Source organism: Petaurus breviceps, unplaced genomic scaffold (assembly GCF_028583685.1).
Source record: "Petaurus breviceps papuanus isolate PSGF00001 unplaced genomic scaffold, PetGlider_PUasm1.0 184, whole genome shotgun sequence".
Lineage (NCBI taxonomy): Eukaryota > Metazoa > Chordata > Mammalia > Diprotodontia > Petauridae > Petaurus > Petaurus breviceps.
This window is the reverse complement of record NW_027185793.1, coordinates 15532358-15559760: the sequence shown is the minus strand read 5'-3', so window position 1 is coordinate 15559760 and position 27403 is coordinate 15532358. Positions and strand designations below refer to the sequence as shown.

General features: G+C 35.9%; 1 protein-coding gene across 1 annotated transcript in view; it reads right to left on the bottom strand.

The window, feature by feature from the left end:
• The window catches only part of PHAX (phosphorylated adaptor for RNA export), a 502400-nt gene extending 493231 nt beyond the window's left edge, over positions 1–9169 (bottom strand). Inside the window, exon 1 of the mRNA XM_069088168.1 lies at positions 9166–9169. The gene's annotated coding sequence lies outside the window, so the exon portion shown is untranslated. The remainder of the gene's footprint in view (positions 1–9165) is intronic.
• Between the last annotated feature and the right edge of the window lie 18234 nt (positions 9170–27403).

Here is a 27403-nt window from a genome sequence, read left to right as displayed (position 1 = left end):
CCAACAAAACCCAGCCTTTAAAACCTATAAGAGTAGAAGAAAGAATGGGAAAAGAAATGAGTGATATGAGACAATTATGAAAAAGAGTCAATAGCTTGAAAAACTGATTAAAAAGTGGAGGTGGTCAAGTGGAAAAGGAGATACAAAAATCCACTGAACAAAAAAAACTCCTTTAAGAGTGCAATGGGACAAATGAAAAACAAAGTACAAAGGCTAGTTGAGGCCAACAACATCTTAAAAGTGAGAATTGAGCAAGTGGAAACTAATGACTCTATGAGACATCCAAGAATCAATCAAATAAATTCAAAAGTGAAAAAAATGGAAGAAAATGTAAAAGATCTCATGGGAAAACAACTGACACAGTAAATAGATCCAGCAGAGATAATATCAGGATCATTGGACTGCCTGAAAATCATAATCAAAAGAAGAACCTGAACAGCCTTTTCAAGAAATTATCAAGGATAACTTCCCTGATGTCCTGGAACTAGAGGGCAAAATAGGTGTTGAAAGAATCCAAAGGAGATTCCAAAATAAAAACCTCATGGAACAGTATAGCTAAAATTCAGAACTATCAGGTCAAGGAAAAATGACTACAAGGGGCCAGAAAGATATAAGTCAAATATCAGGGAGTCACATTCCAGATTAGACAGGATTTGGCAGCTGTTACATTAAAGGATCAGAGGTCATGTAACATGATATTCTAGGAGGTAAAGGAGCTAGGACTACAACCAAGAATCACTTACTTACCCAGAAAAATTATGCATAATACATCAAGGGGGAAAATGGTCATTCAGTGAAATAGAAGAATTTCAAGCTTTCATAAGAAGAAGACCAGAACTAAACCAAAAATTTGGCCTTAATATCAAGACCCAAGAGAATCATAAACAGGTAAAAAGGGAAAAGAAAACATAAGGGACTCAATAGAATTAAACTATTTACATCTCTAAACAGGAAGATGATACATGTAATTCTTTAAAATTGTATCACTAATGGTACAGCTAGGAGGAATATATGTAGACAGAGGGAATGGGTATAAAGTAAATATGAAGGAATGACATAAAAAATCAAGGGATAAGAAAGAGGAGGGCAATGGGTACAAAAGAAAGGGAGAAGTAGAATGGGCTAAATTATTTCACATGAAGAGGAGCCAAAGACTTATTACAGTGGAGGGGAAGATGGGAGACAAGCATCTCTTGAAACTTACTCTCAGCAGTATTGGCTCAAAGAGGGAATCATATACACAATCAGTTGAACATAGAAATCTTTTTTACCTGACAGGGAAGTAGGATGTGGGGATTGAGAGAATGAAGGGCACATCAGGGGAGGTGGCAGACAGAAGCAAAACACTGGTGAAGTGGGAAAGGGTGAAAGGAGAGACAGGAGAGACAGGAGAGCCAGGAGGAAGAATAAGGCGGAGGGAAATACACAGGTGGTAGTTACAACTGTGAATATGAATGGGATGAACTCTTCCATAAAACAGAAGCAGATAGCAAAGTGGATCAAAAACAGAATCCTACAATATGTTATTTACAAGAAACACATTTGGAGCAGAGAGAAACACACACACAGAGTAAAGTTAAGGGACCAGAGCAGAACATATTATGCTTTACCTAAAGCAAAGAAAAAAAAGCAGGGGTAGCAATCCTGATCTCAGACAAAGTAAAAGCAAAAATAGATCTAATTAAAAGAGGAAGGAAAATACATCTTGCTAAAAGGTACCATAGAAAATGAAGCAATATCAATACTAAACATATATGTACTAAATGGTATAGCATTCAAATTCTTAATGGAAAAGTTAAGTGATTTACAGAAAGAAATAGCAAAACTATACTAGTAAGGAACCCCAACTGTCCCCTCAGAACTCAATAAACCTACCAAAAATAAAAATAAACTAAGGAAGTAAATAGAATATTAGAAAATTTGGATATGACAAACCCTTGGTATGATTTAGACATAAAGGGTGACATCATAAGGAATTTAGAAGAGCAAGAAATAGCCTACCTAATAACATACTTCATTAAGCATAAAAATATCCTACAGGCAGTAGGAGGGGAAAAGGGCTATGAAAGGGGGTGGGGTTAGTAGGGAGGGAAGAAGTAAGGGGAAAGGGGAGGTAAAGGGAGGGGGTCTGATAAGGGAATACTGAGGGAGATGGTGGTCAAAAGGAAAACTATTAAGGGGAGGAAGGGAGAAGGAGGAAAACTATGTACATTAACAGGGGCAGGAATAGGATGGAGGGAAAGAAACAAATAATAATCATAACTGTAAATGTGAATGGAATGAACTCTCCCATAAAACGGAGACTGATAGCAGAATGGATTAGAAATCATAATCCTACAATATGCTGTTTACAAGAAACACATCTGAAACAGAGGGATACACACAGGGTAAAGGTAAAAGGCTGGAGTAAAATATATCATGCCTCAGCTAAAGTGAAAAAAAGCAGGAGTAGCAATCCTTATCTCAGATAAAGCAAAAGCAAAAATTGACCTAACTAAAAGAGATAAGGCAGGAAACTATAGCCTGTTAAAAGGCACCATCGAGAATGAAGCAATATAACTACTTAATATATATGCACCAAGTGGTATAGCATCCAAATTCCTAGAGGAGAAGGTAAAGGAATTAGAGGAAGACATAGATAGCAAAACTATACTACTGGGAGACCTTAATCTCCCCCTCTCTGAACTTGATAAATCCAACTTCAAAATAAACAAGAAAGAAGTTAAGGAGGTGAACAGGATTTTAGAGAGGATAGGTATGATACATCTCTGGAGAAAACCAAATGGGTATAAAAAGGAATATACGTTCTTCTCAGCGGTTCATGGCACATACTAAAAAATTGACCACGTTCTAGGGCATAAAAAGCTCACAATTCTATGCAGTAAGGCAGAAATATTAAATGCATCCTTCTCAGATCATGATGCAATAAAAATTATATGCAATAAAGGGCCATGGAAAGACAGACTAAAAACTAATTGGAAATTAAACAATTTAATCCTAAAGAATGAGTGGGTCAAACAAGAAATTATACAAACAATCAGTAATTTCATTCAAGAGAATGATAATGAGACAACATACCAAAATTTGTGGGATGCATTAAAGGCAGTTCTTAGGAGAAGTTTTATATCCCTGAGTGCATACATGATTAAAGTAGAGAAAAGGGAGGTCAAGGAATTGGGCATGTAATTGAAAAAGCTAGAAAAAGAACAAATTCAAAATCCCCAATTAATACTACATTAGAAATATTGAAAACCAAAGGAGACATTAATAAATTGAAATTAAGAAAACTGTTGAATTAATAAATAAAACTAAGAGCTGGTAGTATGAAAAAACCAAAAAAATTGATAGACTCAGTCAATATGATAAAAAAAGAAAGAAGAATACAAAATTATGAGTATCAAAAATGAAAAGGGTAAATCTACCTCCAATGAGGAGGAAATCAAAGCAATAATTAGGAATTATTTTTTTCCAATTGTATGCACATAAATTTGACAATCTTAGGGAAATGGATGAATATTTACAAAAATACAAGTTGCCCAGGTTAACTGAAGAGGAAGTAAATTACTTTAACCCCATCTCAAAAAGAAATTGAGCAAGTCATCAGTCAACTCCCTAGGAAAAAATCTCCAGGGCCAGATGGATTTACTAGTGAATTCTATCAAACATTTAAAGAACAATTGATTCCAATACTCTACAAACTATTTGGGAAAATTAGTGAAGAAGGAGTCCTACCAAATTCTTTTTATGACACAAATATGGTACTGATATCTAAATCAGGAAGAGATAAAACAGAGAAAGAAAATTATAGACCAATCTCCCTCATGAATATAGATGCAAAAATTCTAAATAAAATTCTAGCAAAAAGACTACAGCAACTTATCTCAAGAATAATACATTTTGATCAGGTAGGATTTATTCCAGGAATGCAAGGATGGTTTAATATCAGGAAAACCATCATTATAATTGATCATATCAACAATAAAACTAGCAGAAACCACATGATCATCTCAATAGATGCAGAAAAGGCTTTTGACAAAATACAACATCTATTCCTATTAAAAACATTAGAAAGTATAGGAATAAATGGAGCCTTCCTTAAAATAATAGGTAGCATCTACTTAAAGCCATCAGCAACTATTACATGTATGGGGAGAAGCTAGAAGCATTTCCCACAAGATGAGGGGTGAAACAAGGGTGTCCACTATCACCCCTCTTATTCAATCTGGTTCTAGAAATGTTAGCAGTAGCAATTAGAGAAGAAAAAGAAATCAAAGGAATCAAATTAGGCAAAGAAGAGACCAAGCTATCACTCTTTGCAGATGATATGATGATATACTTAGAAAATCCTAGAGAATCAAGTAAAAAATTACTTGAGGCAATAAATAAATTTGGCAAAGTTGTAGGGTATAAAATAAACCCACAAAAATCCTCGGCATTCCTATAGATTTCCAATGAAATTCAACAGCAAGAGATAGAAAGAGAAATCCCATTCAAAGTTACTGTAGACATTATAAAATATTTGGGAATCTACCTGCCAAAACAAACCCAGGACCTATATGAAGAACCTACAAAACACTTTTCACACAAATAAAGTCGGATCTAACTAATTGGAAAAATACCAATTGCTCATGGCTGGGTCGAGCTAACAAAATAAAAATGACAATTTTACCTAAATTAAGTTATACATTTAGTGCCATACCAATTAACTTACCAAAAGTACTTTATAGAGCTAGAAAAAAATAGTAACAAAATTCATTTGAAAGAATAAATGGTTCAGAATATCAAGGGAATTAATGAAAAGAAATGCTAGGGAAGGCGGACTAGGTATACCAGATTTCAATCTGTATTATAAAGCAGCATTCATCAAAACTACTTGGTACTGGCTGAGGAATAGAGGAGTGGATCAATGGAATAGATTAGGCACATGAGATTCAGAAATCAACGACTATAGTAATCTATTGTTTGATAAACCTCAAGACCTGGTTTTTGGGATAAGAACTCACTATTTGACAAAAACTGCTGGGAAAACTGGAATATAGTATGGCAGAAACTGGGCATAGACTATTATCTAACACCATATACCAAAATCAAGTCTAAATGGGTGCATGATCTAGGTATAAAGGTTGATATTGTAAGCAGTCTCGTAAAACAAGGAATAGTTTACCTGTCAGACTTGTGGAGAGGGAAAGACTTTATGACTAAACGAGAATTACAGAACATTATAAAATGTAAAATGGATAATTTTGACTACATGAAATTGAAGAGCTTCTGTACAAACAAAGCCAATGTAACCAAGATTAAGAGGGAGGTGGGCAATTGGGAAAGAATCTTTACAACCTATGTCTCTGACAGAGGATTCATTTCTAAAATATACAGAGAACTGAATCAAATTTATAAGAATACAAGTCATTCCCCAATTGACAAATGGTCAAAGGACATGAACAGGCAATTTTAAGAGAAAGAAATTAAAGATATCTATAAGCACATGAAGAAATGCTCTAAATCACTATTGATTAGAGAAATGCAAATCAAAACAACTCTGAGGTACCGCATCTCACCAGTCAGATTGGCTAAGATGACAAAACAGGAAAATGACAAATGCTGGAGAGGATGTGGGCAAATTGGAACACTAATTCATTGCTGGTGGAGTTGTGAAGTGATTCAGCCTTTCTGGAGAGCAATATGTAATTATGCCCAAAGGGCTATAAATACTTTCATATCCTTTGACCCAGCAATACCACTCCTAGGGTTATATCCCAAAGAGATCATAGAAGTGGGAGGAAGATCCATATATACAAAAATGTTTATAGCAGCTCTTTTTGTGGTGGCAAAGAATTGGAAATTAAGGGGGTGCCCATCAATTGGGGAATGGCTGAACAAGTTGTGGTATATGCATGTTAAGGAATACTATTGTGCTATAAGAAACGAGGAGCAGACGGTCTTCATATTTACCTGGAGAGACTTATACATACTGATGCTGAGTAAGAAGAGTAGAGCCAGGAGAAATTTGTACACAATTACAGACACAACATATGTGTGATGACCAACTTTGATAGACTGGACTCTTCTCAGCAATGTAGTGATATAAGTCAATCCCAAAAGACTCATGATGGAGAGAAATATGTGCATCCAGAGAAAGAACTAGAAAGAACTGAGTTTATATTCAGGTGGAAGCAAAATACCTGATCTTTTTCCTTCTCTTGTTTGGTTTTATGTCTTCTTTACCATATTTCATTCCATCTGATACAATCTGTCTTTATAACCTGACTAATGTATAATGTGGAAGTATTTACAGATCCTATACTTGACTGTCTGCCACTGTGTGGGGGGAGGAGGGGAGGGAGGGGGACAAAATGTGAAACTCAAGGAATTGTGGAATTGAATCCTATAAACTAAAAGGAAACAAACAAATTAATTTAAAAAATTAATAAAAAAGAAATAGCCTACCTGTTAAATCTATGGGGAGGGGAAGAATTCATGAACAAGCAAGAGATATAGAGCATTACAAAATGCAATATAGGCAATTTTGATTATATTAAATTAAAAAGTTCTTGAACAAACAAAACCAATGCAACTAAGATTAGGAGGAAAGCAGAAAGCTGGGAAACAATTTTTCTAGCAAATGTCTCTTATAAAGGCCTCATTTCTAAAATATATAGAGAACTGAGTCAAATTTATAAGAATACAAGTTATTCTTCACCTGACAAATGGTCAAAAGATATGAGCAGGCTGTTTTTAAATGAAGAAATCAAAGCTATCTGTAGGTATATGAAGAGGTATTCTAAATCACTTGAGTAGAGAAATGTAAATCAAAATAACCCTGAGGTACCACTTCACACTTTAATATCAGATTGGCTAATATAATAAAAAAGGAAAATGATAAATGCTGGAGAGGATGTGGGAAAATTGGGACACTAATATACTGTTGATGGAATTGTGAATAAATCTAACCTTTCTGGAGAACAATTTGGAACTATGCTCAAAGAGCAACCAAATTATGCAGAACCTTTGATCCAGTAACACCACTACCAGGTCCATATCCCATGGAGATAATAAAAAAGAGATAAAGACCTACATAAATATATTTATAGCAGCCTTTTTCATAGTGACAAAATACTGGAAACTGAGGGGATGCCCATCTATTGGAAAATGGTTGAACAAGCTATGGTATATGAATGTAATGGAATACTATTGTGCAATAAGAAATGATGAACAGGCAGATTTCAGAAAAACTGGGAAAGAATTGTACAAATTGATGCAGAGTGAAATGAGCAGATCCGGGAAAACATTGTACACAGTATCAGCAACATTGTGTGATGGTCAACTATGAATGACTTAGCTCTTCTCAGCAATACAATTATCCTAGACAAATACAAAGGACTTGAAGAAAAATGCTGTCCATATCCAGATAAAAAACTGATAGACTCTGAATGTAGATTGAAGGATATTTTTTTTTCACTTATTTTATTCTAGCTTGTGCTTTTTTTCCTCTTTTTGATCTGTTTCTTCTTTCACAACTGTGACTATATTTTTACATGGTAGCATATGTATAAACTATATCATACTACCTTCCATTTTTAGAAGAGAAGAGGGAAGGGGACAGAAGCAGGGAGAGAGGGAGAAGAATTTGGAACTCAAAGTCTTATAGAAATGAATGTGAAATTTTTAATGCCATGTAACTGGGGAAAAAAAATAAAATGAAATACTATTAAAAAGTCAACTTTACTTTCTTTTTTTTCTTTTTCTTTTTACTGACTTTTACTGACCTGTGTCATTAAATGATACTTGAATCACTTGATTTTTCTGAATCAAGAGTCATTCCTGTCATAAATCATTTATTATTTATTAAGAATTTAGCTCTTGTGCTATTTGTTGCATATATGTCAAACTTAAACATTAGTTGTCCATGGTACTTTTCAGCATTATATGATCTCCCTATTTATCTCTTTCATTAAGTTTCGCTTTTCTGTTTCCTTGTCTGAGAATGACTGCCACCTATTTTTTTAGTTAAAGTTAAGTATAACAGACTTTTCTCCCAACTGCTATTCGAATGCTTTATGAATCTTTATTTTTCCAGTGTGTCTCTTATAAGCAATAGTTTGATTCTTATTTCTAATAAATTCTGAAATCCTCTTTCATTTTATGTGAGAATTAATCTCATTCACATTTACAGCTACTATGATTATTCATTGTATACTTCATTCCATCCTATTATTTGATATTTTTTCTCCTGTTGCCTATGCTTGATGCAATTTCCTAATATTCTTTGATTCTGGAATCAAAAACTCTTCATTCTCTTTGAAGATAACTTCTGTGTTATAAAAACAGGTTTCTTTCTACCTTTCACGATCATTCTTCACTATCAATCTGTTTTTATCCCAGATAAAATCTGGTAACAGTAGTATAAGAATCACTGTCTTGTCAAGAGTTGCCCTTAATGTTACATTTCAAACAAGAAAGTTCCTTGCCCTTTCATTTCAGCATGATCCTTCCATCAAAAAAGCTTGTTGATTACCTTATATCAAAGCAGATTGTATCCCTGATATCCTGGCTTTTGTGAATAAAAGAAAGAATTCTCCTGAAGCCCTCATACTCATATTTCCATTAACTTGTTCCTTTGAAACACATATGAAGCATATGCTCATTAGTACAGGAAATAATTTAAATGAAAATGTTTTCAAGTGGCCAACACAAAATAAACTTAGGGAATAAACATCATTATAGTTGTAAACAAGTTATGGTGTGCAGCTGAGTATGAAGATGATTATCAAGAGACATATCTTGTGGATTTAGGGAAAGTAAACCAATCTACTATGAGATAATAACATAATTTTTTCATGTAGCAAGAAAAGTAATTTCTTCCTTAGCTTCAGATATTGTTAATTTCAACCTCAGTAATATCAACCATTTAGTACACACAATTCCTGTGCTTTTTTATTTCTAACAATGTCAAGAGTGTATGTCACTTCTGGGTCATATGACCAATAAGATAGAGAAGTAGACTGATGTTTTCTCTGATCCTTATGCCCTCTTAAATCTCTTCAAAATAGAAAAAATTCAAGAAAGATAAAAGAACTTTATCTTTATCTATGGTCTAGGAAATCAATAACCAAAAAGAAAGTTTAAAAAATGAACACCTACCTTGAGCTCTCTTAGCATCCACTCCCCCATGTACCACGCCTCCATGCTTCGTAACAAAATCCAACCCCCTACCTGGGTTCTTCCTCCCTATTCCAAGAGCCTTGGAAACATGAACTCGAGGCTGTATAAGCTTGCTGGAGTTTTGGTGATCACAGCAATGCTTTGTGCTATGAATGGCCTCTACAGGAGAATAGAGAAAATGGGGCAGGTCTAGGTTTGAAAAAGAGCTCAATCCCACGCCCTTATCTCCACCCATAGCTCCCCCTGAATCTCTGAAATCCAAACTTCAAATTATAGAAATCATCTTAGTCTGCAATAGCAACAGCATGGCAGTGCTTTGAACTCCTGAGATACAGATCTGAGGATTAAAAGAGTATGCAGGAACAGGTCTTGATGTGTGAGGGTAGAAGGGGGTTGTATAACACCCTACTAAGTTGGAGCAAAAGAGCCCAGCATCCAGCTATGGCAACTACCTTAATTTTCTATGAGATAATAACAGTTTTCTAAGGCAGCAAAGTTATTTCTTCCTAAGCTCAGATGTTGTTGACTTCAACCTCAATATTATCAACTAGCACACACACAGTTCTTGATTCTTTCCTAGTACTGCCAATGTCCAACAAGATTGAGTGACAACAATAAGCTGCCTAATGCAGGAGAGAACTGAGACATTCTGAATTACTGCCTCCAGAGAAACTATCATCAAAGAGGTATAAGTCAGAAAATGAACAATATGGGGAAATTAGATGGAAATAAAATCTCAAGACTCAGGAGGAAGAAAATTAAAAGACCTTGAGAATACACAGATAAATCAACAGGGAGAACATTTTAATAACAGAATGAAACATAGTCTCCATATCTAGTAAACAAGTTCAGGTCTCTCTCTGTGGAAAAAAAAAAGATTATTAAAAAAAGGAAAAAATAATATTTGATGAGACAGAAGACACTATGGAATTTGAGAACATGAAGTCAAAATCTATTTTTCTACAGTGAATTAATAAAGAAATGAGAATTTTGAGGGAAGCATTTATGACCTGCAAAATAGCAATAACTGGTAGAATAGAAAAAATTGAATCTGCAATGATAAGCCTCACCAAAGAAACAAAAGGAGAACTGAGTGAAACACAGAACTGAAGGAGAATTCAGAAGAAAACAAAAAGGTATTAACATTAAAAGAAATCATGCAAATCCAGGCAAAACATATTGATCATGAAGACAGGATACAATGAGAAAATCCAAGGGTTATAGATCTTCCAGAAGATCACAAAAAATAAAAAATATTAAAAATTATGAGACAAGAAAATAATGAGAAAACTGACCAGAACTTTTAAAAGAATGCATAGTTTGACTCCATAAAAGACTCAACACTAAAAACTCCAAGACATGTAATACTTTGATAATTTAATTCAGAAACAAGTTCTGCAAACAACCAGGAGAAAGACTTTCCAAAACAAAGGAAAGGAAATTAAATTACACAAGACTATTCTACACCCACTGGAAGGGAATGGAATAATGTTTTCTGAAAAGCAATGGAGCTCAGGACACCACTAAGGGTGATTACCTGGCAAATCTGAACTGAATCATAAATTTTAAAATGAACATTTAATAATAAAGAGGTATTTGAAACATTCATAGAAAGAAAACTGGACCTAAAGAGATTATTTGCTCCTTGAATACCCTACATAGCAGAAATATAAATAGTGTAAATGAATGCGACATTCAAGTATAGAAATAGCAACAGAGTCAAAGTAGAAGGAAAGTAAGAGATTTATTTCTAACTGTACACAGAGATAAAGGGGAAGAGGGAGGTCAGGTTGGAGAAACAGTAGGCATGGAATATTATGGACAAAACCTTATGACACCTTGACTACAAAAGAATGTCTTTTGTGGAACTATGTTACAAAATGAGAGAGTGCATGGAAGGAATGAGAAGAAGATAGAAGGGAGTATCTAATGATCCTGGGTCAAATCAAGGACCAGCAATGAGGGAAATGTGAATGCTGTGATCTCCCTCCCAGGACGAGAAGAAAATACAGAGAAGTGGATAAGGTGGAGAGGGGAATGATGGGAATGATTAAAAGGGGAGGAGAAGAAAGAAGGAAGCTTTCTTTTGGTATCAAGAAGAAGTCCCACCAATGAAAGCTTCTATGTATGCGTGAATAGAGAGGTTCTGTAAAAGGAAACGAGGATCATATACTGGATGCTATCAGTGAAGATTTGTTGCTTTAAAAGACCACTCACCCTGCCTCAGAAGTGGGGAACTTGAACTCCTCAGGACAACTTCCTCCTGGGGGTATAAGAGAGCACGAACTCAGGGAAGAGATTTTGAGACAAATGGGGAAGGAACATGTCCAGGAAAAAGGCACAGGTCAATGGTGGTCTACATAATCAAGTATAGTTATGGGAGCTTTCTGTTATGAGGAAGAATCTACTCTGTTGCTTGTAAGAATTAGTACTTTTCTGGAAGTAAGACAATGGAATGAAACCATGGAAAAGGGGAATTTATGTGGGAAGGTCTAAAAAACAGTGGAGAAACTCATGAGAGGCAATCCCAGATTGGATATCTTGGAAGTTTTCACTCCATGAAAAATTCTGAGAATAGGGGTACTAGAAAAATATAGGGATAATGAATCAGAAAAGGAGAGTCTAGAGTAGACAAAGGATGTGTAATGAAGAGAATGAGTGAGAGAAACCATGTCTAGAAAGGATCACAACAAAATAATCTTTAAAATCTAATGAATATGATTATGAGGAGGGGAGGACAGGAAGGAGAAATCTATTTGACTAGACTAGAGGGGGAAAAGAGGGAAAGAAAGAAATACATACAAGCAGGAAAAAAACAAGGAGAACATCTTCAAAGAGAAAGGGGCAACAAAACAGAGGTGAGGATTAAGGGCTAGGGGAATTAGTGGGAATAGGGTCACCTTTAAAAAAGTTTAAGCTAAAGCAACCAAGAGACACAGAAGTCTTTGGTCTTTACATTTGTTCTTTTAAGTTCCATGTGCAGGGAGTGGAGATTCCAATTTAGCCTGGAGTCATGAGCCATGGGAATCCTAGAGTCCAAAAGTCCAGGATGGATATTGAAACCACCCCAGCAGTGACTCAACCAAATAACATGCATTTGGCAATTCTAGCCAAGGAGAAGTTCATACTGTCAGCTTTGGATTTGAATTTCATAGGACTAATGCCATGTAGGAACAAGTTATGAGCCTAAATATGAGCCTAATACTCTCTCTGCCCAGTGAGTGAGGTGGTATATGGTGTTGGGGAAAATGATTTTTTTTCCTAACTGTATCTTTGAAGCAAATAGTAAGAGTGGTAAAATGGACATGGAGTGCTAGTCACTGGGTCCTAATATTGTGGTGAACATAGTCAGAGAGACCTTGAGCCAAATACAGAGTGGAGAGACTCTCCCTCATTTTCAGGATTCCAGAGTATCTGATATAGGGTAAAATACAAGACTGGCCCTCAAACAGTGGAGTCAGTGTCATCACTATTATATAAGCATACACTCTGTTTACTTAAAGAAGACACTAAAAACCTAAATAAGTTACCCATGGGGAAACCTACTTACTGACTTCTGAACTCAAATGTCAGTCTTTGGAAAGTTCTTCTGTGTATTAAAATGAAAACTTTTACTATTTATGGGGAAGCTGTGGAGCAGTGGATAGAGCTCTGGGCCTGCAGTTAGGAAGACTCAAGTTCAAAACTGGCCTCAGATGCTTGTTAGCTGTGTGATCCTAGGCAAGTAATTTGACCGTTTGCCTCAGTTCCTCATCTGTAAAATGACCTGGAGAAGGAAATGTCAAACCATTCCAGTATCTCTGCCAAGAAAACACCCAAAATAGGGTAACAGAGTCACACACAACTGAAACAACTGAAAAACAACTATTTAATGACCAAGTTGGAAGTAAAATTCTGCACGGGATATTCAATTACTTCATTACAACAAAGACTAGTAAAAGAATACAGAACAAATTTATTTAAATTAGAAAATAGGGGCTCAAATCCTAGTTCTACTTACAATTAGTGTGATTTGGGGCAAGCAATTTATTCTTTTTGAGCTTCATTTTCCTTATATATAAAAGGAGGTAGTTGGACTAGATAACCCAGGTTGGAGAACCTGTAACCTTGAGGCCACATGTGGTCCTCTAGGTCCTCAAGTGTGGCCTTTTGACTGAAACCAAACTTCACAGAACAATTCCCCTTAATAAAAGGATTCAGTCAAATCCTTTTCAGTCAGTGGTTTAATGGATTCAGTCAAAGGGTTGCCCTTGAGTATGGCCTCAAGACCACAGGTTCCAGGCCACTGAGATAACTTCAATGTCTATTTCACTTTTCAATCTATGATCTTATACTATATTTCTAAAATTAAGACAGGTCTTTGAAAACCAGCAGCTCAAAGAGCAGAGGAGACTGATAAAGAAAAATTTCGTAGTAATCAGTTAACATTCTCTTTTCTTTTTCTCTTCTTTTTCTCCTTCCTTACATTTTTTTTTCATTAGTAGGTCATCCAGGAGGCCTACTGATAATCAGTTTTCACCAAAGACAAAGATGAATTATGAATGGTAATATTGTAAGTAGGTAGTCAACATAGGCTACTCACAAAGTGGAGGTATTAGTATAGAGACCATAAAGGAAAGCAAAGGTCTACTTGTCAGCTTTACACATGATTTTAATTTACCTCAAACACAGGGCAAGGATTAGTCTCCTTGGGTAGGAGTTAGCAGAACATAAATTTAATTTTAAGGAAGTAATGTATTTCCTCTAAGCCTGAAAAGGGTTATGTAGTAGAGTATATGCACATATCCAGAATAAAACCTCACCAGAGATTTTGCTGAGGGAGTAATGCCTATCTGGTTTTAGATCATTAAGCAAGATTCACTACCACCAGGATTTGTAAATTTAATTTGTAAAATTAAAGAGAAAATTAGTGCTCCATTACAATGGGAATATTTGTATGCTTTGTTCTACATTCACTCTGATTGTGAAAAATGTTTGGTGGTGTGCATACAACATTGAAATTGATTCTATAGTGTCTACCTTTGTGGTTCTGCTATAACATATTGTACCATCTTTCCTTTTAAATGTACAGCGCTATAAGTCATGCACAATTCATATACCAAAATGTCTTTTTTAGAAAATTGCATCAAAGATGAACAAATAATTAATGTCAGATTTGTAAATAACACTGATGAAGTTTTGAGTGCCATGTTTGAGCTCCAATGTTTATTAGCAGCTATCCCTTTATTAATAGGTGCATATTTATCAGCAATTTATACTGGCTATTGTTTATAGTGGAAATGGGGTCTTTACTAAATTTATTTCTTAAGTTTTCTAGATTCACAGCCCTTAGGTCTGAGTGTTTATATTTAATCACTGTATAGCAGGAAATGACTAAGCAATCTTCTAGTACATTTTTTTTTAATCTTTAGGGAATACATCTAAGTATGAGAAACTATTTTCATTTTCCCATAAATTAGTAGTCTTTTGAAACAGTCCAAAGAAGTTAACTGCATTCATGTTCTGGTGTGATTATCAACTTCTGTCTAGTAGAAAGAAGGAATAAAACAACTATTTAGTTCCTACTATCTGCCAAATTGTAGCAAAGTGCTTTGTAAATATTATCCTCACAACAACCCAATGCACTAAGTACTATTATTACTGTCATTTTATAGTTGATAAAACTCAGGAAGTCAGGTTAAATGACTTGTTTAAGGACAAATTTGAACTAAGATCTTCCTTACTCCAGGTCTAGTACCTCCAGAAGGGTCAGATGAAAATGACTTTGAATTGCTTAGAGTTGCATCTAGATTTCAGGTCTGACAGTAGTGAAAATGGTACTTCTTAATTATTCATTTTATTATCCATCTATTATCTCATTGGGTGGCAAGCATTTTGAATACTTCTAAGCTAAATTATTAGTAATTAAATTTTTGTCTTTTTGTTCATTATGTTTTGCAAATGGATTATTTTTTCTTTTTTTTGAGACATACATTTTCAAAACCTTCATTTTACCACAAGAATTATCTTTCAATTATATGGATGATATCTTCAAATTATTATTAAACATTTCTGTTACTTATATCATAACCTGTTTTAAAAAATATCATAATGTGGTTACCAGATTTGCAAAGCTTTTTACTGTCTCCCTTTCTAGAAATATTGGTTGACTTTACTCATCATGGCAAGGAGGGTGGAATATATCATTGAAAGTTTAATTCGGTTCATCATATTATTGTTTCAGTTTGTGCTAGTTTAAAAATGTTATTGGAGCTGGAAGATCATTATGTAACCTTCAGATTACTGCTGGGTTGCTTCTGGAGAAAGGAATTACCATGCATTAAATTTGAATTAGCAATGAGAAATCATGCAGATGTACGCTCAGAACATTATAGCAATATTGTCTCCAAGGCATAGCAAAATTGCTTTTATGCAGTATTAGAGAATTACTTGAGCAACCCTTAAACTGCACACACTATGAAGCTGAGCCAGCATCTTTCCTTTTTTTTAAAAAAAGAAAAAGATAGGGGGTGAAAAACCGAGTTCAAATGCAAAATTCAGATTTGTCTCTCAGGGAAACTCTCATCACAAAATGCACATTCCCAAAATGAAATCTCACCTTTGGCTGTTGAGAGGCCTGTTTGGGCTGAGTCTGGTTGTATTAAAAAGTCTTGGCACACAGATTGCAGAAATCAGTTACACTAATCATTTGAATTATGCAGAGGGTTGCATATGCTTAGTTACAAGTCATTTACATGCTTTCCCTCAGGACTGCCTAGCCTAGTTCCATTGTTTTGTTTTATAGGGCTTTTTTCTTCTAGTAAATAACTCCTTGCTCAAATTTGAATTTATTAATATTCTCTTGTAACAATGACAACTGCTGCTGGGTCCATAGGTACTAGGCACTTTGCTCTCTCTGCTAAGGGGATTTGCTCAAGTGTGGGCCAATGCACTCGGATTGGGTTCAAACCTAGGAGACCCTGACCCTAAAGAGATGACATCAGGTTTTTTTTTTTTTTTTGGTCTGTTGTTCCTCCCCCTTTAACATCCATAACCCTAAAACCTCAGGGAGAATTGTTTGAAGCTTAGATTTGGTTTTTGACCTGTGTCTCAGTACATATCCCAACCCCCACTCATCTTAGCTACTGCAAGAGTAATCAATATGGAATTGCAAACGAACCTAACAAAGCAAGTAGATAAGTAGGCTCAGAAAAATAGCAGAGGAAGTCAATTATTTATGGATTCCAGGCACAGGCATCCTTACTCTAAGAAGTTGTGGAGTGTATTGCTTTTACAATAAGGAAACAGTCTAGGTCTGCTTAACTGTAAAAAACAAACAAATGAACATTTTTACTAGGTAAAAACATTCCAGTAATGTAAACCATATTTCACACATTAAATTTGGTATCAATACTTATACTGATTCAATAATATAGAAATTTCAATATTTAAACAGTCCAGGAAATTTTGCAAAATTACCCTAATAGAACTGACTTCAAAGGAAACACACACTGGGGGTAAAATGGACTACACAATTTCAGCCTTCCATTTATTTATTTGTTTGTTTGCTTGTTTATTTGTTTAGTCCATTTCTATAGGATATCAAAATGTATAGTATGTAAAATTTAAAATCCTGGGCAGTAGTTTCAGAAGTTTTCATAAATGTGAAAAACCTGATTTATCTGAGAAAAACCACACTGGTTCATGTCCATAGGGCAAATATAAAATTCTGTACTTGGAACTGTAGTTAGTAAATAGTTCAGGCTTATGCCCCAGTTAACAGAACAAAACTTTCTAACTGTGTAGGGGGTTGAGCTCTCAGTTATATGTTAGAAAAAGTTATTTCCTTGTGTGGTTCCTGTTGAAGTGGAGTGCTTGAAGTAGATGGAACAAGCAGGATGCAGGATGTGAGATATGAGATAAGATGCAGGATGTGACCAGCCAGAAAAGTGATCAAAGACTGCGTGCGTTGAAGCTCCCCACCATGGACTTACCTGTATGCTTTCACAAAGCACCCCCAATTACCTGACATTCCACAACAACTTGTCCCCTCCCCTTTCTGGTTCTTCTTGTTTATCTATACGACAAAGGCACCCACAGACTCCCTGATATCTTTCCAGATCTGTGCTTGCCCTTCCCTCCCCTTCTCCTGTCAAACTGTATTTAAGACTAGACCACTAACCTGGCCAATTGCTCTACCCCCTACTGGAGGCAGGGCCTGTTCTGCCTCCCTGAAGTGGAGACATGTCTTCGTGTTGCAGCAAACAAAGGGGCACCAGACAACATAAGAAGAGGATCAACAACAGGTATATATGAGAAATAAAATCTGACAAAAGTAGTGAAGAAAGGCAGGTATGGTGGAGAGTCCCTCTCAGTTGACTTGTTTCTCTCAGCTTCCTACTACTGGAATGCAAAATAGACATCCAACATATATGCATGTGCCTCCTCACTTGTTCTTTTAGATGCCATCTCTCATGGGATTAAGGAAGAAAACTGCAAATCTGGCAGGCACAGGATGCTGCACTGATTGTGCAGCTGCCATGGGATGACAAACACTATTCCTTTCTTCCCTCTTCATTATCCTGGAGTGTTCTCCAAATTCCATTTCAGTACTTCTGAGAAAACTGCTGCCCCCTCTCAAGGCTGATTTGGCATTAGTTTCTTCTCTTCCCAAACTGGGAAAAAGCTACAAATTTCAGGGGTGTTTGTGTGTGTGTGCGTGTGCATGTGTGTGCGTGCACGCGAGTGTGTGTGTGTCTGTGTGTGTGTGTGTGTGAGAGAGACAGAGACAGAGAGAGAGAACAGTGAATCCTTTGCCACAGGTTATTACACAAAGATTTTTAAAAAATGTCCTTGCCCTCAATGTGTATATATTCTGGTTGGAGTAGATAGGTGTACACAAATAATGATACTGCAGATGCATAAAAAAAAAAAAAAGATAAAAATCAACTGAGAGACTTAAGAACTTAAGATGGTGGTGGTAAATCCAAGGAAGTGGTTGTCATGGGGGCATGAGTACAGAGGCAGGGAGGCAGGAAAGTTGTGATGTGCAAATGAAACAATAGCTATAAAGCACTTTGCAAACTTTGAAGTTATATATAACCTTATAGACCTTATATAAATAGCAGTCTTTATTATTATCAGCCTAAGTAACTATGCTCCATTCTGGTTGTGGTTTTGTTCCCTCAGTATTGAACTTCACTCTTATTGAGTTCAAGCAACGTTAATAGAGCAATACAGGGATGGGTTGATAAATGTTGAACATTCTGACTGGAGAGGAGAGGGGAAATGTATCTGCCTATACTTTTAAGTTAAGTCTACATTACTGACATTTTCTTAAATCTAGATAATAAAAAAAAGTTAAGCCCTGATTTGTACTGATTTCAGAGCAGTAAATACTCACTGGGAAAATTGTAAAAATGGTCTCTCTCCAGTGAGAGTTGCCTCCAGAGCACTCCTCTAGTCAGTCAGTCAGTCAATCAATAAGCATTTAAATATCCATTACATATCAGGCACTGTGCTAAGTTCTGGGGATGACAAAAAAAAAGGCAAAAGAAAGTCCTTACCTTTAAAGAGTTCACAATCTAACTGGGGAGACAACATGGAAACATATACAAGCAAGCTATACACCAAGGAGGGCAAATATGCTAAGGATGAATAGGAAATGGAAGGAAATAGGAAATAGACCACAGGCTTCTGTAATAGAAATGCAAATTTAAAGATCTTCCCTGCCCCTAGGCTAAAGTGCACTTGGAGCCTAGGGTGGGAGGCTTGTTTTCTTGATTGACCAGTGGGTCCAGAAGGTTGTTACATTCTCTGAGCCAGGAGAAGGCTATATAAGCCCTGATGTGAAGCTTTGTTTTGGAGGCTCACTTTGAGAAGTGTTCTGTGATTTGATCTGGATTATGGGAAGCTGTTGTTGAGAGCCCCACCTCGGCTTTGAAAAACCCAGATGTTGAAACCCAGATGTTGATTGGGTATGGATGTAATGGTTGGATAGTTTGAAATCTGTCTACTTGATCTGTTTCTGTCTTGATAATTCTGTCTGTATATTCTGAAGTTCAGAGTGCTGACCTTTTTCCCCTGAACTAGGTAAACGATACATGTTTGACTGATTAAAGTAAGCTTGTTAACCCATTTTGAGTTGCTTTCCTTTATCAAAGCAGATCCAAGAACCTGTGGTGGCATCAACCCTGGGGACGCTGGGGTGCTTGCTGCTACAGCTTCTTTTCTCTTGCTATAGTGAGGATAACAATGAAGTTCACAGACTACCCTAGGTATTCCTCACTCTGTCTGACAAGCAATATTGTTTTGAACATTTTTAATCTTTAAAATATTTGACATCATCTTTTATGATATTCCTGAGCAAGTTATGGTGCACTAGTCTCCTGCCACTAAGATAAAAGGTGAAAATGCTATTCCATTGAACAGAGGTCTCCTGTGTAGTGCCTAGCCTCTTTTGGAAAGAGGAGAAAAACATTCTATCATACAACAGTGTCCTGTCTTTAAGATTAGAGGAAAAAATGCCATTCTATTACATATTAGATTCCCTACCTTGTCTTCTACCTCCTATAAGAAGAGAAATTAAATTCTATTGCAGCAGTCTCCTGCCTTGTGGTGAAGGGAGAAAGTGCAATTGCATCTTGCCTTGTTTCCTGAATGGCATGTTGACCCCTGCTGGAAGAGGAGAAACCATTCCATTGAACTTTCACTTTCCAGGGAAGAGTAAAATGACATTTCATTAAGTTCTCAAGCTGGACTATTGCCTTAGAGGAATGGGAGTAGTGCCATTCATTTCCAAGTTTTTGTTTCTTAGACTTAAATGTATATGGCCCTGAGAGGCCTTGAGGCCAAATCCCAATAGATAATAAAAACCTACCTGAACTCATCCTTACCCCTGTTCATACCCTTCCCATTCCAGAGATTTTGAAGCCCTAGTGTAATGCCACTCAACGTCCAGGTTCGGATTATGAGCATAGCAAACTCCATTTATACAGTGACAGATTAAGTAAAACATTCACAGAAAATCAAAATACAGAATACACCACGTGTAACTCAATAATTTAGTAAGTCCTCAATTCAATTACAAAGTACTAAGGTCCAAGTACTCCACCCCTGGAAAGTACATTCATTCAGTCAATCACAAAGTCTTCTCTGTATTCAACTGGAGATTAGTTTCCAATCATAAACAAAGAACATTCATTTGGTCAGACACAAAGCACAAAAATCAAAGTACTCCACCCCTGGGTCATAACTGAATTACAATTATTATCAGTTACCACCAAGTACCTTCTTAAAGGGACAGTGTAGAGCACAAAGGCCATCTACTCCTAAGCCACAACAAGATTATGATATCACAGCATTCAATACGCAATGAGGTCTTTTCTTCATCTTGACCAGAGGCAAGTTCTCAACTATCTCTGTTCCAGGGAGGACAAAGCTTAACAAATCCACAATATACATTGCTAACATCCTCATCAATTCACTCTCAGCCTGGAGAGCAGTCCCAGGACCCCCGAAAACATCAGCAAGACCCTCCTCCAGGATTTCTGTAAACATACAATAAGAAAATCCTCCTTCAGGGCTTCTGAACCAACAGCAAGGTTCCAGGACCTTTGTAACAACAGCACTGTCCTTTACCAGCAGATGAATCTGACAAAGTAACATCAAAACCGACAGAAAAAATACTGGTACCACAGTCATGCCTCCTCAGTTCTTGACAGCTCCAGGTGGGAGTTCTTAAAAGTCCTGGGCAGCCCCAACTGGCCCTCAGCAATCCTAGTGGCTTTGGCTGGCAGTTCTCTCTCTCTCTCAGCAACTCTGGCCCCTGGTAATTTTCTCTGTCTCTCTCTGCTTCCACGATGTTGTTTCCAAAAGTTCTTCTGGCCTCTGTCTCCTTGGGCCTCTCTATCCATGGCACCAGCTCCTCTCAGTCCAGCCCCCTCTCTTCACATCAACAAGTCCATCCCACAAGTGGAATTCTCAAGCTCTGGGTTTTAACACTTAACCTGAAAACCAAGCCAATATAAGGGGATCTTTAAATTCCATTACCATTACACCAAGTCAAGTCTCATTTTCTGTTCTCCACTTCTCAATGCCTTATTCGACCAATAACCACCTAAACAAGATCCCAAAATGAAAACTCACAGGAATATCATAACCAAATTCCAGAGCTCTCAGGTCATGGAGAAAATACTGTAAGCATCCAGAAAGAAACAATTCAAATATCATGGAGGCACAGTCAAGATGAAACAGAATTTAGCAACTTCTACATTAAAGAATTGAAGAACTTGGGCTATAATATTCCAGAAGGCAAAGAAGTTATGATTACAACCAAAGATCACATACCCAGCAAAACTTAGTATAATCTCTCAGGGGGAAAATGGAAATTTAATGAAATAGAGGACTTTCAAGTATTTCTAATTAAAAACTAAAACTGAATAAAAATGTTGACCTTTAAATACAAGACTCAAGAGAAATATAAAAAGGCAAAAAAGAAATAAGAAAGAGATTAAATAAGGTTAAGCTGTTTATATTCCTTATACGCCTATATGACAATATGACATCTGTAAGTCTTAAGAACTTTATTACTATAAAGGCAATTAGAAGGAAGAAGTAGAAAAGCAAGATAAAGTTTGCCCATCAAATCTGTGGGGAGGGGAAGAATTCGTGACCGAACAAGAGACGGATAACACCGTGAAAGGCCAAACGGATAATTTCTATTACATTACATTGAAATGGTTTTGCACAAACAAAGCCAATGCAATCAAGATTATAAGGAAAGCCGAAAGCTGGGAAACAATCTTTGTAGCAAATGCCTCTGATAAAAACTTTATTTCTCAAGTATCTAGAGAACTGAGTCAAATTTATAAGAATACAAGCAATTCCCCAACTGATGAATAGTCGAAGGACGTAAATAGGCAGTTTTCTGATGAAGAAATCAAAACTATCTATAGGCATATGAAGAAATTCTCTAAATCACTTTTGATTAGAGAAATGAACACTAAAACAACTCTGAGATACGATCTCACACCTATCAGATTGATTAATATAACAAAAAAGGAAAATGATAAATGTTGGAGAAATGCGGGAAAATTGGGATACAGAGGCATTGTTGATAGAGTTGTGAACTGATCCAGCCACTCTGGAGAGCAACTTGGAACTATTCCCAAAAGGCTAGAAAACTGTGCTAACCCTTTTACCTGGCAATATCAACTACTAGGTCTATATCTCAAAGAGATTTAAAAAAAAAAAAAGGAAAAAAGACCTATTTGTACAAAAACATTTATAGCAACTTTTTGTGGTAGCTAAGAACTGGTAATTGAGGGGATGCCTATAAACTGGGGAATGGCTGAACAAGTTGTGGTGTTTGATTGTAATAAAATATTATTGTGCTATCAGAAATGACAAGTAGGATGATTTCAGAAAAACCTGGAAATACATACATGAACTGAGACAAAGTAAAATGAGCAGAACCAGAAGGACATGGCACACAGTAACATCAATATTGTTTAATGAATCATTGTCAATGACTTGGCTATTCTCAGCAATATCATTATCTAAGACAATCCCAAAGGACTAATGAAAAATGCTATCCAATCCAGAGAAACTACTTATATTGTCTGAATACAAAGTGAAGCATAGTATTTTACTTTTCCTTCCTTCCTTCCTCCCTCCCTCCCTCCTTCCTTCCTTCCTAAAAAAAAAAAAAAAAAAAAAAAAAAAAAAAAAAAAAAAAAAAAAAGAAACTATTTTTCTTTGTTTCTTCTTTCTTCCTCCTTTTTTTATTTGAGTCTTTTTGCACAAAATCAATATGAAAGTGTTTTACATGACTGAACATGTATAACCTATATCAGATTGCTGATAAATCTTTTTTCCCCTCTTTATTTGAGACTTTATTAATAAATTAATTAATTTAACGAAAAAACTGTTACTGAGGAGACTTCTACAAATATTAACAAATATTCCAATTTTCCCATCTAAATAACTTTAATTCCAGTCCCAAAACCCATTTATAATGGGACTCTTTCCTCATTGGTGGATATGGATGCCCTGCCATGTGTGAGGGGTCTGGCAGAACTATCCAGAGCAGGAGTAAGGAGAGCTCTTCAGTGCTCTTCAATCTTCCACTTCAGGCCATGTGGGGAGTTTCTGACTTTTAACTTTGAGACAGATGAGGAATGAGGTCAACTCCACTTCAAATTGCTCAGGAAAAGGACTCTAGGAAGATATGAAAAGCGTTGGCAGTCTCCATTATGTTCTTTTTTCAAAGTTAACTAGAAAGTTCAAGGAACTTTACCTTGGGCGAGATCTTGAACTCTTTCTTTGTTAAGTTGAGTTACCTTCCTTCCAAGGGGAAGGATTTGGTTTTCTAGTGTTTGAATAAATGTTTTGCTTCTGTCTTCTATATGGAGACTGTTATATTTTGAGATCAAGCACTATGTAGGTATATTTATTGTGACTGTTGGCACTGCAAATATTGCATTGGTGCTACAATTGTGAAACCATGAATTTCCATTTCAGACTGTTCATTTTAAAAAACACACTATGTAATAAATATTACACATTGTTTTCAAAGATTCCCTGATTTTCTGTGCTTCCTTATAAGTTTTCTTTTGTTCTCTGTTGTGTGGCTTTTATTTTTTTTCTGCTTCCCTCTCTCCCCCATCCCAGAGAAGGCCGTAATTAAACTATACACCCCCCCCCCATATACATTCATGTGTAAAACGTTGCTATACATACTTCTATTTATCAGAATTAGTCACTCAAAGTTGTTCTAAAGACAATATTTCTTTTACTATATACAAAATTCTCTTGGTACTACTCATTTAATTTTTTATTATTTCATGCAAGTCTTTCCACATTTTTCTAAAATTGACCAACCAACTCATCATTTCTTATAGCACAGTAGTATTCCATCACAATTATATATCACAACTCATTTAGCCATTCCTCAATTGAAGGGTATCTATCATTTTTATCCAATCTGTAAGGATAAGGCAATATTTTAAAGTTGTTTTAATGGGCATTTCTCTAATCATTCGATTTAGTTCATCCCATTCACATTCAAAATCATAATTACTAGTTGTGTATTTCTATCCTATTTTCCTTAATATTTGTCCTTCTTGCCCTATTTACCCTCACAGAGATATCTAATTTACTACTAATCACTACTTTTGCCTTTTATTCCTTAATCTACACATTCCTCTAAGCTTGCCTCCCTTGTCCCCCCACCATTTAAAAAATATATATATTTAGAAGACTTTTATGCCCTTGTAGATTTAAATGCTTTTCCCTCTTTAACCCAGTTATCATGTAAAATTCCAACACTACCAGCCCTCCACCCCCAACCTGTTTCTATTGTAACAGTTTTATTCATGTCTCATTTGTATAATTACTCCATTTTACCTCTCTGAATCAAATTTTATTGAGAATCATCCCACAGCTTTTGTCAATGTAGGATCTTTCAAATTATCCTATTAATGATAACAATCTTAAGAGTACAGAGCATTTTCTCATTTAAGAAGCAGTTTGACCTATTGAGTCCCTCATAATTGGTCTTTAATGTTTACCTTCTGTTTCTCATCTCAAATTTTCCATTGAGTTCTGGTTTTTGTCACAAAATTTTTGAATGTCTTTTAATTCATTAAATATACATTTTAAAAGAATGCAGGATTATTCTCAACTTTTCTGGGTAAGTTATTTTTTGGTTGCAAACCTAGCTCCTATGCTCTTTGAAATATAATGTACAATGTCTTTTAATGTAAAAGCTGCTATATCTATATAGTGTTATCCTCACTATAGCTCCACAGTAAATTGTTGGGGTTTTTTTTTTTTTTTTGCTTCTATTATTTTCTCCTTACCCTGGGAGCCTTGAAACCTGGCCATATTACTGTAAGATTTCATCTTGGGATCTCTTTATGATGGTGATCCATTAATTTTTTCTATTTCAGTTTTACCCTTTTCTTCTAATACTTCTGGGCAATTTTCTTTAATAATTTCCTGTAATATCTTTCAGGTAATCCAACAATTCTTATGTTATCTTCTTGATCTGTTCTTTAGATCAGGTGTTTTTCTAATTGGATGTGTCACTTCAATTTTTTCATTCTTTTGATTTTGTTTTATAATTTCTTGGTGTCTTATAACATCATTGGCTTCCCCTTGTCCAATTCTAATTTTTAAGGAATTATTTTCTTCCTTAAGTTTTTGGATCCCCCCCCCCTTTTTTTTTTTTTTGCTTTTTGGAGGGCAATTGGGTTTAAGTAACTTGCCCAAGGTCACATGGCTAGGTTTTTTGTTTGTGTGTGTTAAGTGTCTGAGGCGAGATCCGAACTCAGGTCCTCCTAACTCCAGGTCCAGCACTCTACTCACTGTGCCACCTAGCTGCCCCTGGATCCCTTTTTCTAATTGGTCAACTTTTCATACTATTTTTGGATTGCTTTTAATTTTTTTCCTAATTTTTCCTCAACCTCTCTCATTGGATTTTTAAAGTCCTTTTTAAGGTCTTCCAAGAACTCTTTTTTTTGGCTTGTGACCATTTGACATTTTTCTTTGACGTAGGAATGGTTTTTTTTTAGCTTCACTATTTTCTTTTGAGTATGAAATCATATCTTCTCTCTCCACAGCAGCTGTCTCCCAGGTTCTTTCTCCTCTGTTTACTCATTGTTATTATGATTATTATTTTTTAGAGGCTTATAGTCATATTCTAGTCCTGAGGTATGGGGAATGATGTCTTTAGCCTTCAGGTTTTAGATTTTATGTAGCACTGCTTTTTGGTTTTTTGTTTGTTTGTTTTGTCTGGGAATCTGATATTAACTTCTGGCACGCCTCTCCACTCCTGAGCCATGACGAGGGCCTCTAGCCACACAGTTACTGCAAACATTATTGCTCCCTGCAGTCCCTCTTCTGTCTGCAAATTTCAGCTCACTCCTCTACCCTGGAGCCAAAACTAAAACCAGTGATTCTGCCTTCCTATCACTGCCCACAGCCAACAGGGTCCCTGTCTCTTTGCTACAACACTCACCTGGTATGTTCTCACTCCTCCTTGCCCACTGCCCCAGCCGAGGACCTCGTCTGGTCAACACACCTGTGCTTGGTGTCCAGCTACTGCAGAGGGTCCTTCAATCTTCCTCTTCTCAGCTGTCTGACCCCCACACTGTCCCTGAGGTGGTTCTGCTGCCCAGGTTCTTGGAGAATTCTCATTGTAAGATACATACATGTGTACATACACACAGAAATATAGATATTTAAAAAATTTTAACTACATGAAATTTAAAAGATTTGAATAAAATAAATGAAGATCGGACAAGACAAAAACTGATGGCATGGAGATTATATCAAATGTTACATAAAATGGACAATAAAAGTCATATTCAAAAACAGAAAGAATGCTTTCAAAAGTGGTGAAAATAACAAAAATGAAATTATTGATATTTGATTTTATTTTAAAATTCACAAGCCTGAAATAAAATGATTACTTTACACACACACACACAGAATTAGAAAAAGAGGATGTACATGAAATAATTTCTATTACTTATTGCTTGATTTTCATTGTGAGATATTACAAACTCTATATGGCACTTTCAAATCTGACCAGATTCCTTCTGGCCTTTCTCCTATACTTTTGTGTGAGTATTAAAAATATTTAACAATATCCTTCCTTTCCTTTTTTTTTTTTGCTGGGGGAAGGGGATCCTATTCCTAGTCTCCCTCAAAATGCCAACTTTCCCAGCAAAAAACTGATGAAAGTATGAAATGAAGGCACATAGAATAGTCAAACAAAATTCACTTTGCCCACATCTCCACATATACTCTAAATTCAGCATCTTGAATCCATCCCCTTGACCAAAAGATCAGGAGACAGGTACCACAGATCTTCTTTAGAATATAAATTCCTCAAGGACTGTCTTTGTTTTGGTTTATTTTGTATTCCCAGAATTTATCACTTGGCATACAGGACATGCTTCATAAATGATTGTTTTCTTTCTTACTTCTAATTCATGGCTCTTCTTACTATGCAACTGGAGTTAAAATCATTACATGCTATTTTTATCATTTAGGAATGTTTTTTATATTTTGAAGTAGCTAGGTGGTCCAAAGGGTAAAGTGTTGGGCGTGGAGATGGATGATTCGAGTGTATATTCAGCCTCAGACTCTAGTTTTGTGACTCTGGGTAAGTCACTTAAACCTCTGTTTGCCTCACTTTCCTCAATTTCAAAATAGGGATAATTATAGCACCTACCTCACAGAGTTGTTGTGA